Raw genomic sequence first — 8,596 nt, 5'->3', positions numbered from 1 at the left:
GAAAGAATCAGACTCATTAAACTGAAAGGTGGCCATCAGGCCAGAACAGTTAATAACTAGATAATCTTTACAGGCAAGCTTTGTCTTCATTTGGATTTTTTTTAAAGGAACATGTATCAATGTCCCACTCTTCCCGACTGCCCCTTTCCGCCTCTTGCTTATATTTGTCCAGATGCATTGCAGAGTCTGGCAATGAAGACTAGATGATCTTCAAATTCCCTTCCAATTCTATCTATATATATAAAAGAGTGATGGCATCAGGGCAGCGGACAAAACAACAAAACTACAGGCCCCCCAACCTCGAAATTTAACAACACAACCCATCATTCACGGCTCTAGGTTGATACAACAAAAAGAAAAGAAAAATAAAGTCCTAATTACAGGGAGAGGAATAATAGTTTTTATCCAATTGCTGCCAGTTAGAAGGCTAAGCTCCGCCCACTTGGTCTCCTAGCAACCTACTCAGCCCAGGGGACAGGCACAGTTAGGCTTCACTTAGGCCTCTTCCACAGATTTTAACTGGATTATATGGCAGTGTAGACTCAAGGCCCTTCCATACAGCTATATAACCCATTTAGAATCTTATATTATCTGCTTTGCACTTGATTATCTTGAGTCCACATTGCCATATAATCCACTTCAGTGTGCATACTAAACATAAAGACAACCATACAACAGACATTGCACTTTATTGTCCATTTCTACCGGCACATTCTGTTCTGGATTTTATGAATTAGTCTCCTGTTTTAATATTGTATGTTTTTTGTATGCTTTTTGCTGATTTTAACGATTGTTTTATTGCTATTGATGTTTTACTGGTATAATTGCTTTATAGTCGTGCTATTGATATTGATTGTCTTATCGGGCTAGGCCCCATGTAAGCCGCCCCGAGTCCCTTCGGGGAGATGGGGCGGGGTATAAAAATAAAGTTGTTATTATTATTATTCAATACCACCACTACCTCAACAATTTCTCACCAACACCACCAGACAACGCCACAGCAACGCGTGGCCGGGCACAGCTAGTCTATCTATATATATAAAAGAGTGATGGAATCCCGGTGACCAACAAAACAACAAAACTAAACACCCCACAACCTAGAAAATTGACAGCACAACCTCTCATCCACGCCTCTAGGTTGATACAACAAAAAGAAAAGAAAAATAAAGTCCTAATTAGAGGTAGAGGAATAATTGTTTTCTAAGGGCCACAGAGAGTAGAAGCACAGAAAATATCGCAAAGATTACCACTCTAAAAACAAGGGAATTCCAGACAGGAAACCATCAGGGCCAGCTAACACCTCCCAACAAAAAATTAACTCAGGGAGGAAGCAACTAGGCTTTAAAGCTGCAAGGCCTTTACATGCTAATAATTTTGCCTAATTGCAGCATTCATACTTGCCTCCAACAGGCAAAAAAAAGAATAATCAGAAATATTGTATATTCACAACCTTTATGAAATAATATCCCGATGGCGCAGCATGTTAAAGCGCTGAACTGCTGAACTTCTGGACCGAAACGTCGCAGGTTTGAATTAGTGGAGAGAGCCCCCACTCTTAGCCCCAGCTTATACCAACCCTAAACTTCAAAAACATGCAAATGAGAGTAGATGTATAGGTACTGCTCCGGCGGGAAGGTAACTGCGCTCCATGCAGTCATGCCACATGACCTTGGTAGAGTCTACGAACAACGCCGGCTCTTTGGTTTAGAAATGGAGATGAGCACCAACCCCCAGAGTCAGACATGATTGACTTAATGTCAGGGAAACACCTTTACCCTTTACCTTAACTACCACCAATTCCTCAATACTTTATTTCCCATACCACCATACTTCGCCACAGCAATGCGTGGCCGGGCACAGCTAGTCTACACATAAGAAAAATGAAAATATGTATGTGTGTGTGGCTGGGGTATCCACTTACACAGACAAGTTCCTGCCTCCACAAACAGCTATATCTCCCATTACTCAGGAGACACCAATGGCCCTCCCTCCAATGACATTACAGGTTATAGAGAGCACTGTGAACATGTCCAAGAGCGCTGCCAATGTCCTCCACAAACACCATACTGCCCACCTCCCATGTCAAGGCTTTCATACGGTACAATTTCATCCGAGATTTTCTGTTTTTCCTCCACCACAGTGTTCCTTACTCTCTCAATTTGTGTGGAATTTGCATGACTCCGCCCACTGCCTCTCCCTTAAACCTTTCCTGTTATTTTCTATGACACACAGCAAACAGAGGAATTGATCAGCAACTGAACATACTAGAGAAGTTTGGAGATAATTCACCATGATTTATAGGAGTTGTAGGGACTGGGATGTCTAGTTCACCTGCAATGTGAACTCCACCAATGATAGACCTGGAACTAAACTGCCACACAGAGCCCCATGACCAAAAAAATAATAATGCTGGAGGTCTTTAAAGAGATGTATAGGGGTTGTAGTTCACCTACATTTAGAGCACACAATGGACCCAAACAATGATGGATCTGGACCAAACTTGGCATGCATGCCCAATATGCCCAAATTTGAATATTGGTGGATTTTCCTCAGAAAAAATGGGAAATCAAGACAGGGGAATTCCAGATAGGAAACTATCAGGCCCGGGCTGTGGCGCAGGCTGGAAAGCAAGCCAGCTGCAACAAATCAACAAATCACTCTGACCAAGAGGTCATGAGTTCGAGGCCAGCCCGGTGCCTGCGTCTTGTCTCTGTTCTATGTCAAGGCATTGAATGTTTGCATTTATGTATATAAATGCTGTAAATAAATAAATCAATAAATCAGGGCCAGCTAACACCTCCCAACAAAGGATTCCCCCAGTCAGGAAGTAGCCAGGCTTTGAAGCTGCAAGGCTATTCAATGTTAATCAAGGTGGCCAATTGCAATATTCACACTTGCTTCAAGCAGATAAGAGTTATTTCTCCCACCCTGGACATTATTCCACAGATATATAAACCTCACTTGCCGAGTTTCCAACAGACCTCACAACCTCTGAGGATGCCTGCCATAGATGTGGGCAAAACGTCAGGAGAAAATGCATCTGGAACATGGCCATGCAGCCCGGGAAACTCACAGCAACCCAGTGATTCTGGCCATGAAAGCCTTCGACAACACATTCAGATTTCTTTTCATCCACACTACTTTCTCTCATATGGTTGAACTTGTTCCTTCCATCGGCAACACTCCAAAAGTTATATTTTCCAGTTTCAATTGGAAGCAAATAATTAACTTAACCCACTTGTGACCTCCCCTTTGAAACTTTCCCACCCAGTAATTAAAGCCTGCCCTCCTTATCCCACATCCAATTTATTAATTGCCGCAATCAAATGATTAATCTTTTGAGTGGCACTAATCAAATGATAAATGACTTGGAACCCAGATTAAATACTCTGCACTGATTAATCTGGAACCTGCCTCTGGGTTTTCTAATGCTGATGCAGGTACTTGAAGCACATAAGCCTCTAGTTTGACAGGGAGGGAGAAAAAAAAAGGGTATTTTATGTCAAGCACAAAGGAAAAAGGGAAAGAAATTGCACTATACCACTGAACAACCTACATTACCAAGCTGCTGTTATGGAGGTCTGGTTATAGGTCTGGCCAAAAGACTCTGGAAAGATGATTATCTTCAAAGCATACCTTTCTTTACCAATCCCAAGGCATCATTTTGACATCACACACATACACATGTCTGCTGAAGTTGGTTCCAGCCAATATAAGCTCATGTCATAAATCAATTTACCAGGATAAGCTTAAATTAGTTCTGTGCCAATTTAACTGTCATGAGCATCCCCTTTATCTCGGGAAGAATCCTGGAAATGCATCTCTTGAAAACGCTCTTAGGTCTGAATTTCAAAATCAGACCTTTTTTGTGTATCAGCCGCACATAGTGCAGTGGAAACCGTTATAGTGCTGGAATTAAAGGTAAAGGTTTTCCCCTGACATTAAGTCTACTTGCGTCCGACTCTGGGGGTTGGTGCTCATTCCCATTTCTAAGCCAAAGAGCCGGTGTTGTCCGTAGACATCTCCAAGGTCATGTGGCCGGTATTACCTTCCCGCCGGAGCGGTACCTATTGATCTACTCACATTTGCATGTTTTCGAACTTCGGCAGAAGCTGGGGCTAACAGTGCGTGCTCACTCCGCTCCCGGATTCGAACCTGTGACCTTTCGGTGTGCAAGTTCAGCAGCTCAGCGCCACTGGGGGCCCATCATGCTAGAGACAGAATTGAAATCCCTGTTCAGCCATGGAAATCCATTGGGAGAGTTTGGGCACATCTCACACTCCAGGTATAGATCCATTGATCAAGATGTTTATTATTACAATCTCGCTGTTTTTAATTCCATGTTATAGTAAGTCTGTTTTTATTTCTATAGGTTAATGTTTACATTTTATAATTGTTTATGTTTTTGTCTAATAATGTATTGTATATTGTTATTTTTTTTAATCCGGGCTTGGCCCATGTAAGCTGCTCCGAGTCCCCTTCGGAGGAGATGGAGGCAGGGTATAAATAATCTATATATATAAAAGGGTAATGAAATTTCGGCCTAGGACAAAACAACAAAACTACACATCCCAGAAACACTAAACTTGGCAGCACATCTCCTCATCCATGCCTCTGCGTTCATACAACAAAAAGAAAAGAAAAATAATTAGAGGGAGAGGAATAATTGTTTTTATCCAATTGCTGCCAGTTAGAAGGCTAAGCTCCGCCCACTTGGTCTCCTAGCAACCCACTCAGCCCAGGGGACAGGCAGAGTTAGGCCTCACTTAGGTCTCTTCCCCACTGCCTATAAAATACAGATTAGCAGATTTTAACTAGATTATATAGCAGTGTAGACTCAAGGCCCTTCCACACAGCTATATAACCCATTTAGAATCTTATATTATCTGCTTTGAACTGGATTATCTTGACTCCACACTACCATATAATCCACTTCTGTGTGCATTTTATACAGCTGTGTAGAAGGGGCTTCATATAATCCAGTTCTAAGCAGATAATATAAGATTATAAATATACAGTAGAGTCTCACTTATCCAACGTAAACAGGCCGGCAGAACGTTGGATAAGTGAATATGTTGGATAATAAGAAGGGATTCAAGAAAAGCCGGTTAAACATCAAATTAGATAATCATTATACAAATTAAGCACCAAAACATCATGTTATACAACAAATTTGACAGAAAAAGTAGTTCAATGTGCAGTAATACTATGTAGTAATTACTGTATTTACAAATTTACCACCAAAATATCACAATGAATTTAAAACACTGACTACAAAAACATTGACTACTAAAAGGCAGACTTCGTTGGATAATCCAGAACATTGGACAAGCGAATGTTGGATAAGTGAGATTTTACTCTACAGGGGGAAACCTTTACCCTTTACCTTAATGACCACCAATTCCTCAATACGTTATTTCCCATACCACTATACTTCGCCACAGCAACGTGTGGCCGGGCACAGCTAATAATAATAATAATAATAATAATAATAATAATAATAATAATAATAATAATAATAATAATAGTAATAATAATAATAATGATGATGATGTTTGTCCCCATCTCCATGTTTGAATATAGGATGATGAAAAGAATGCAAGTGCATTTTGGGCACATCCTTGTAAGTTTCAAGTCCACTAAAGGCTTAAATGATGTCTCTCTAAGTTCAGCCAGGTTCTGAACGCCACTTTCTTTTAAAACAATTGTTTAAAAACTCGTTTAGAACTTTGGTTTGAAAAAGGCTGGAATTTTCCTTGGTATTATATCTGAACAGGTTTTAAAAACTTGCCTGAAGTTGAAAATGCAATTAAGAGGTTCTGATATTGCATTTCATGCGACGTCCTTGGCCATTGATCATTCTAGCCAAGAGAAGAGCTGAAGGAAACAACCTCCAAGCACATCACTCTCCGACTCCAATAATGTGTCACCCAGGGAGATTTCTGCGCTCGGTGTTCCGTCATGCAGAAGGCTATGTGTGCATTTGCACAATTTCTTTAGGCCATTCCCTTTTAAAATAATTCTGTGCTAAAACTCAGCCACTAATTCCCAATGGCTCCCATTTCCGTCCTGATACTCAATTTATCCCTGGCTTCTCTGCCAATGGTCCACAAATTGGCTAGCAACAATTCAGAGGGACACTATAGTATTAAGCAAAGTCTTATAGCTGACTTTGTCATGGTCTGATTATGTGATGTCTTCAGTTATTTATTTTTATTTATTTACATTTTTATACCCCGTCCTTCTCACCTTGAAGGGGATTCAGAGTGGCTTACAGAACATACATACGGCAAACATTAAATGCTGATTATACAATTAACAAGGACAGACAACACAAACATAGGTAAAGGCAGTTTTTCCCCATTATATTTCCAGCATCTTGGAGGCTGTGCTTGACTCTGCTCTTGCTCCATCTTCCATGCTGAGGAGCTTTCCTCTGATCATTGTCCTTAAGGGCACCTTTATTACCTCCCTGATAAAAGCAGTGCCTATTTATCTACTTGCATTTCTGCTTTCGACCTGCTAGGTGAGCAGATTAGCTGGGACTAACGGCGGGTGCTCACCCCGACCCGGGATCGAACTGCCGACCTTTCAAGCAACAGGATTTTTCTGCAGCACAGCGGTTTAGCCTGCTGTGCTAAGTTTGTCCCCTTGTATCTATATACAGTAGAGTCTCACTTATCCAACGTAAACAGGCTGGCAGGATGTTGGATAAGCAAATATGTTGGATAATAAGGAGGTATTAAGGAAAAGCCTATTACAAATTAGGTTATGATTTTACAAATTAACCACCAAAACATCATGTTAAACAACAAATTAGGCAGAAAAAGTAGTTCAATATGCAGTAATGCTATGTAGTAATTACTGTATTTATGAATTTAGCACCAAAATATCACGATATATTGAAAACATTGACTCCAAAAATGCGTTGGATAATCCAGAATGTTGGATAAGCGAGTGTTGGATAAGTGAGACTCTACTGTACATAAAAGGGTAATGAAATTTTGGCCTAGGACAAAACAACAAAACTACACATCCCAGAAACACTAAACTTGGCAGCACAACCCCTCATCCATGCCTCTACGTTCATACAACAAAAAGAAAAGAAAAATAAAGTCCTAATTAGAGGGAGAGGAATAATTGTTTTTATCCTATTGCTGCCAGTTAGAAGGCTAATCTCTGCCCACTTGGTCTCCTAGCAACCCACTCAGCCCAGGGGACAGGCAGAGTTAGGCCTCACTTAGGCCTCTTACACTCTGCCTATAAATACAGATTATCAGATTTTAACTGGATTATATGGCAGTGTAGACTCAAGGCCCTTCCACGAATTTTTCCACACAGTTATATAACCCATTTAGAATCTTATATTATCTGCTTTGAACTGGATTATCTGGACTCCACACTGCCATGTAATCCACTTCAGCTGTGAAGAAGGGGCCTCATATAATCCAGTTCTAAGCAGATAATATAAGATTATAAATATCATATGTAATAATTACTGTGATATAATAATACAGAACAATATAATCTCTAAAATCAGGACAGTAAATAAAGAGCAACACTCTGAAAGCATAAGCCACAGCAACGTGTGGCCAGGCAAAGCTAGTTATTACTATAATACAATAATAATAGTAATATTATTGTTTACTAGCCAAGGTACCCGGTACCCAAGGTACCGGTTGTCACCTCTCAGCCTCTGGGGATGCCTGCCACAGATGTGGGCGAAACGTCAGGAGAGAAATCTTCTGGAACATGGCCACACAGCCCCAAAGACTCACAGCAATCCATATACGAATGGTTTGATGCAGCAGCTCAAAGGCCAATGCAACTGTAGGTTGAATGAACTTTGTGGTTGAAGGTGATACCATTGTTTACTAAGGCAAGAAGTATGTTTGTATGGATTTACTTATGGAGAAATTCCCAATACAGGTGTTAGGTAGCATCAAGGACAAAACAGAACTCATCCAGTAGCCAGAAGGTATGGCATTCAGGATTACAGATGGTTACCAGATTGGTATTAAACTGGCAAAGTTTTCCTGCCGAAGGAATCCTCTTGCTTGCAAAAAGATGCATTAACTCGACACAAAGAACCAAAATAGGTGACAGTGGCCTACAGGGATCTATGTTTATCTGAACGGTTTGGGGGCTTTATTTAACATGCATTGGTTTAAACATTTGTAGCACACTGTTACATTAAATGATATTCTCAGCAACATGAGCCTGTTCTACCAATGTGTGCCACTAATTTTCAGCCAGGCTTCAGGTAAAGAACAAAATCTTGCTTCAGGTGAAACTATAAAAACCCTATAAAAGTTGGAAGTTGATAAAATGCAAATGGAAATGACCTTCAGAAAAATAAATGCAGTTACTTAGGGCAATGGTTCTCTTCCAGATTTAAATCAGTTCTGATATTTGCACTGCAGATGTGTTGTTCTTTGGGGGGTAGAAAACCAGCCGATGCTTCTAAATTATACAACTTAAACCATATTGGGGACAAAAGGGGGCTGAAGCCACCTCCAAAGGCTAGGCTGGGCAATAATGGACAAACAAGTCCTCTTATGTCATGATAGCTCTTCAAGAATTTTCAGTCTGATGG

Source organism: Anolis carolinensis, unplaced genomic scaffold (genome assembly GCF_035594765.1).
Source record: "Anolis carolinensis isolate JA03-04 unplaced genomic scaffold, rAnoCar3.1.pri scaffold_11, whole genome shotgun sequence".
Lineage (NCBI taxonomy): Eukaryota > Metazoa > Chordata > Lepidosauria > Squamata > Dactyloidae > Anolis > Anolis carolinensis.
This window is presented reverse-complemented; position numbering follows the sequence as displayed.